Genomic DNA, 6,193 nt, shown 5'->3' with positions numbered 1-6,193 from the left:
GGCATTAAACCACAAACCCCCGAGGTGCCTTATTGCTATTTTAAACCAGTGGTGGAAAAAGTACCCAATTGTCATACTTCAGCAAAAGTATAGATACTTTAATAGAAAGTTACTCAAGTAAAAGTAAAAGTTACCCAGTAAAATACTACTTGAGTAAAAGTCTAAAAGTAGTTGGTTCTAAATATACTTAAGTATCAAAAGTAAAAGTATAAATAATTTAAAAGTTCTTATATTAAGCAAAGCAGACGGCACCATTTTCTTGTTTTTAAAATGTATGGATAGCCAGGGGCACACTCCAACACATAGATCTAATTTACAAATGATGCATGTGTGTTGAGTGAGTCAGCCAGATCAGAGTCAGTAGAGATGACCACATATTCTCTTGATAAGTGCGTGAATCGGAACCATTTTCCTGTCCTGCAAAGCCTTCAAAATGTAATGAGTACTTTTGGGTGTCAAGGAAAATGTTGGGAGTAAAAAGTACATTATTTATTTATATATTTTTTTTGGGGGGGGGGGGGGCACACAATGCAAATAGTCCGGGTAGCCATATTTCATTACCTGTTCAGGAGTCTTATGGCTTGGGGGTAAAAACTGTTGAGAAGCCTTTTTGTCCTAGACTTGGCACTCCAGGACCGCTTGCCATGCGGTAGTATGTAGTTCTTTGGACACTGTGCTGATTAACCTCCAGACGAGCTTCAATGCCATACAACTCTCCTTCCGTGGCCTCCAACTGCTCTTAAATGCAAGTAAAACGAAACGCATGCTCTTCAATCGATCGCTGCCCGCACCTGCCCGCCCATCCAGCATCACTACTCTGGACGGTTCTGATTTAGAATATGTGGACAACTACAAATACCTAGGTGTCTGGCTAGACTGTAAACTCTCCTTCCAGACCCACATTAAGCATCTCCAATCCAAAATTAAATCTAGAATCGGCTTCCAATTTCGCAACAAAGCATCCTTCACTCATGCTGCCAAACATACCCTCGTAAAACTGACTATCCTACCGATCCTCGAATTCGGCGATGTCATTTACAAAATAGCCTCCAACACTCTACTCAGCAAATTGGATGCAGTCTATCACAGTGCCATCCGTTTTGTCACCAAAGCCCCATATACTACCCACCACTGCGACCTGTATGCTCTCCTTGGCTGGCTCTCGCTTCATGTTCGTCACCAAACCCACTGGCTTCAGGTCATCTTAAAGTCTTTGCTAGGTAAAGCCCCGCCTTATCTCAGTTCACTGGTCACCATAAGAGCACCCACCCGCAGCACGGGCTCCAGCAGGTATATTTCACTGGTCACCCTCAAAGCCAATTCCTCCTTTGGCCGCCTTTCCTTCCAGTTCTCTGCTGCCAATGACTGGAACGAAAAAAATCACTGAAGCTGGAGACTCATTTCTCCCTCACTAACTTCAAGCACCAGCTGTCAGAGCAGCTCACAGATAATTGCACCTGTACATAGCCCATCTGTAAATAGCCCATCTAACTACCTCATCCCCATACTGTATTTATTTATTTATTTTGCTCCTTTGCACCCCAGTATCTCTACTTGCACACTCATCTTCTGCACATCGATCACTCCAGTGTTTAATTGCTATATCGTAATTACCTCGCCACGATGGCCTATTTATTGCCTTAGCTCCCTTATGTTACCTCATTTGCACACACTGTATATATACTTTTTTTCTACTGTATTATTGACTGTATGTTGTTTATTCTATGTGTAACTCTGTCTTGTTGTATGTGTCAAACGGCTTTGCTTTATCTTGGCCAGGTCGCAGTTGTAAATGAGAACTTGTTCTCAACTAGCCTACCTGGTTAAATAAAGGTGAAAACATTTTTATAATAATAATATTGTTTTTCAATGACCCAAAACACACCTCCAGGCTGTGTAAGGGCTATTTGACAAAGGAGAGTGATGGAGTGCTACATCAGATGACCTTCCCTCCACAATCACCTGACCTCAACCCAATTGAGATGGTTTGGGATGAGTTGGAGCGCAGAGTAGAGGCAAAGCAGCTAACAAATGCTCAGCATATGTGGGAACTCCTTCAAGACTATGGGGCGCAGGTAGCCTAGTGGTTAGAACATTGGGCTAGTAACTGAAAGGTTGCAAGATCAAATCCCTGAGCTGACGAGGTAAAAATCTGTCGTTCTGCCCCAGAACAAGACAGTTAACCAAGTGTTCCTAGGGTGTCATTGTAAATAATAATTTGTTCTTAACTGACTTGCCTGGTTAAATAAAATAAAGACTGTTAGAAAAGCATTCCTCATGAAGCTGGTTGAGAGAATGTCAAGAGTGTGCAAAGCTGTCATCAAGACAAAGGGTGGCTACTTTAAATTTTGTTTAACACTTTTTTGGTTACTACATGATTCCATATGCGTTATTTCATAGTTTCGATGTCTTCTTCATTATTCTACAATGTAGAAAATAGTAAAACTAAAGAAAAACCCAAACTTTTGAATGGTACTGTATATTTTTCATAGAATGAGCCATTCTGAGAGCAAGAACAACAGAGAAGAAGAGAACAAAACCAAAACACCACTATCAGTAAGATTTCACACATTTTGTGGGGAACAGTGCTGTTTTCATGCTAGTAGTAGCCGATACTGTATGCCTATGCTGGAAAAACAGAACATTATGACTATAACTACTATTCCCTGAAGGAGGGAAATGAGGTACAACTGATTATGGGGAGGCGCACTCTCTCTCTCTTTAAGGATCTACAATCAAGCCTGACAAGGCCAAGGAAATCCGCGCCTTGCTGGAAGCAACGCCTTCGACATGCGATAAGCATGAGATTCTGATTCCTTCCTTTAATTTAATACCGCTTTTCACCGAGTTCTTCATCGAGCCCAGGAACGGGCGGTGCGGGGCCAAACAGGTGTTGTTCCTCGTTTCCCTCCTTCTGGGAACAGTAGTCATAGTCATAATCTTACGTTCCTTTTCTGTCAGTCAACTTCGGTACAACATACTATGGGGAAATATAGTCACGCCCCAAGCCAACCCCAATGGATACTAAATGAAATGGCCCATGGCAGATCACCCAGACCTGACCCCGCCAGATGCAGCTGTCTGGGTATTGCGCAAACGCTGTGCTGCCTAGTGACTTTCCCATGTCCCAGGCGTAAGCACACTGTGGGCTACACTGGGAATAGTGACATCCAAGCAATAAAACCTCACAAAAGTGTGTGGTGATGCCCAACTCACCACAGCACAAATATCTCCTATAGTTAACCCTTTAAACAATGCCCAAGACACTGCTAGACCCCTGGTGGAGTGAGCGTGTACACAGCTAGGTAACCCTTGCCCCTTGCTGCTTTTTGCCAATGAGATAGCCTCCACAATCCAGGGCATCTAACCTCTGTTACTCTTCAGAATCAAAAGGAGGAGGTGAAAAGGGACCTGTAGGACATTGCCATGACTTTTGAGGCGAAGGCCGCATTTGGACGCAATATCACCTTAGAGTCGCCCTGGGCGAACTGAGTACTGGAAAGGTGTATGGATAATGCGTGGAGGTCCCCAACATATTTAGGAACATGTCCTTTATTTTGGCACCAGAGCTCAAACACTTGCCACTTATATGCATACAGGCCTCTTGTGGAAGTAGGCATTGCAGACTGAATGGTAGCAATAACATTCAGAGGTAAACCTCTAGCCATCAGATTGGCCCTCTTAGTGGCCAGGTCTCTAGGAACCAAATCTCTGTTCTTGTTTGCCAAACCTGCCCATGCACCTGGGACATCAGGTCCCTGCGCAATGGGAGTTTCCACGGATCCCCGACTAAAAGGCGAATGATCTCTGCAAACCAAGGCTGCATGGGCCAATGGGGCGCCACAAGAATCAATGGTAAGCCCTCCCGGTGCACCCACTCCAAAGTAGGCTGAATCAGAACCACTGAAAAGCGTAAAGGAGTGTCCGAGGCCACTGGTGCGCCAGAGCATCCGTTCCCAATGGGTCCCTCATCGAAAAAAAAGACATCACATTTTTCCGTGATGCGTAAGATCTATGTCGGCCCTGCCGAAAATGTCTAATACCTGGAGAGCCTCCACTCCTGAGAGAGAAGGTACCACCTGGATAAAATATCTGCACCTGAGTTAAGGCATCCGGGGACAGCATGTGCGCACTGCTCCCCAGCAATAGGGAGTGAGCCAAGGTTAGGAGGGCGAGAGATAGAGTCTCTCCCCATCTGTTGATGCACGCCACCACTGACATATTGTCAGTTCTGACCAGCACAAGCCGGCTCTACAAAAACAGGGGGAAATTGACATGCTGTGCGCTCCGCACAAGGTTCCATACCCCCCGAATCGAGTTGCCTTTGTACAGCGCACCCCACCCTATTGGGGATGTGTCTGTCGTGATCACCTTGCGGGATACAACTCAGCCCATGGGAGCCCCATGACGTTCCCACCACTGGGCCATGGCCCATATGCCTGAAAGGGACACTTGCAGCAACCGGCTTAGACTGCGAGATGCTTCCCGTTCAATGACTAGCACTCAGCCCTGGATTTCCATCACAGAAACCATCATCCCCAGTAGGCATAGGCACTGGCAAAAACGCACTGTGACCCAGTTGAGATTTGGCTAAGCAGAGCCAGAACCCGGACAACCTCCATGGGGATACAAAAGTACAATACGCGAGTGAGCCTAGCTCGAGATCCAGAAACAGAATGCGCTGAGATGAGACAGACAGCGCTTTTTATGGTTTCTTATGAAGCCTAGAGACTGAATACAGGACAGTAGTCAGGATTTGTGTAACACTGCTTGCCCCCTCAACTCCGCCGCCACCAGCCAATCACTGCAATAGCTCGTGGCTCGTGAGCATTCTGAGTTTGTGCTTGATGAGGGCTCGTAGGTCTAGAATGGGATGCAATGTCCCATACCTTTTTGTAACCAGAAATACCATCTGTGCCAGCAGTCCTAGATCTTCAATACAGGAAACACACGGATTGCCTGCTTCTGGAGACGGGAGGATATTTCCTCCCTCAAAATGGGCGCTGAGGCCTCGGTAACAGTCGACATGATTACGCTGCAGAAATGTGGGGGACGCACAACAAATTGGAGCCTGTACTCTGACGTCACTGTTCGCATTATCCAGGGTTGCGAAACTGCGCATGCATGCCATTGGTCGGAGCAGACAGCGAGACTCCCGTGAAGTGCCATTTGAAGGGGCCGGATCCCACCTTGTGGACTGGGAGAGGTTGGTTCTTCTTCCATTTCCGCCACTCTTGACAACTATATGTCTGAACATGGAGAAGGAACACTTGTCATCAAACTCACATGCGGGAGACAACACTTTTAACACCCGTGAACACTGTGGAACTCGGTTGAAAAAACTGTGTTTATGTTCCAACATTTGCCTTAAGCCCAGCCCACTCTGGGTACATGGGCTTCGGGGTAACACCCAGCCTGTTACCGGAACACATCTTACCACCTACCCCGATTGGCCGTGTCACTTGGGGGTACTGTAGTTGTAACAACAAGCCTCACTCGGTTTAGGCGGTAAGATGCGTTCCGGCTGGGTGCTGGACTGCAGACATACAAAAAAATGGACCCAGGGGAAAAACTTTATCGTGGAGGTTACCCTACCGACCAGTCATAGGTACTGCCGACATAGTGCATTGTAACCTAGCTGGTAATGGGACAGACAGCTCTGAAAACAGACCCATTCTGTTGTAACAGATAGGGGCAATTCGTAATTGAATCTAATTCCCAGGAATGAAAAGCATTGAGCTGGAGACAGACAGCTAATTTGGGGGCTCATATGAACCACAGAGACTGTGTGTGGGATAATAGTGTGGTCGTGTCCAACCCTGCTCATTCCTTCAACTCCACTACCAACAACTAATCACCTATAGACCCCATAACCTGTATCACTAGACACCTCATAGGGACTAGTGAGCTACAGGCAATAATCAGCAATGAATACCAGTAATGAGCCACCTATGGGGGAGGGGCAACCCCTTGTGGACAGTGACCCAACTTGTCACTCTCACCCAGGGAGATTGATATACCCCCTGTGAACACCGTGAAACGCCAGGTAACAGAGGGGGCAGCGTTAAACATAGACAAGCTTCCAACATACGTTGGGCTTCCACGAGACTGTATAGCCTGCATGAAGCCTGGCACCTTTACGGGCACAGGGGGCTCTGGCAATGGCTGACGTAGTACGTTGTTTGCTAACGTG

Source organism: Salmo salar, chromosome 14 (assembly GCF_965601325.2).
Source record: "Salmo salar chromosome 14, fSalSal1, whole genome shotgun sequence".
NCBI classification, from domain to species: Eukaryota; Metazoa; Chordata; class Actinopteri; order Salmoniformes; family Salmonidae; genus Salmo; species Salmo salar.
Note: the sequence above shows the minus strand (reverse complement) of the source record.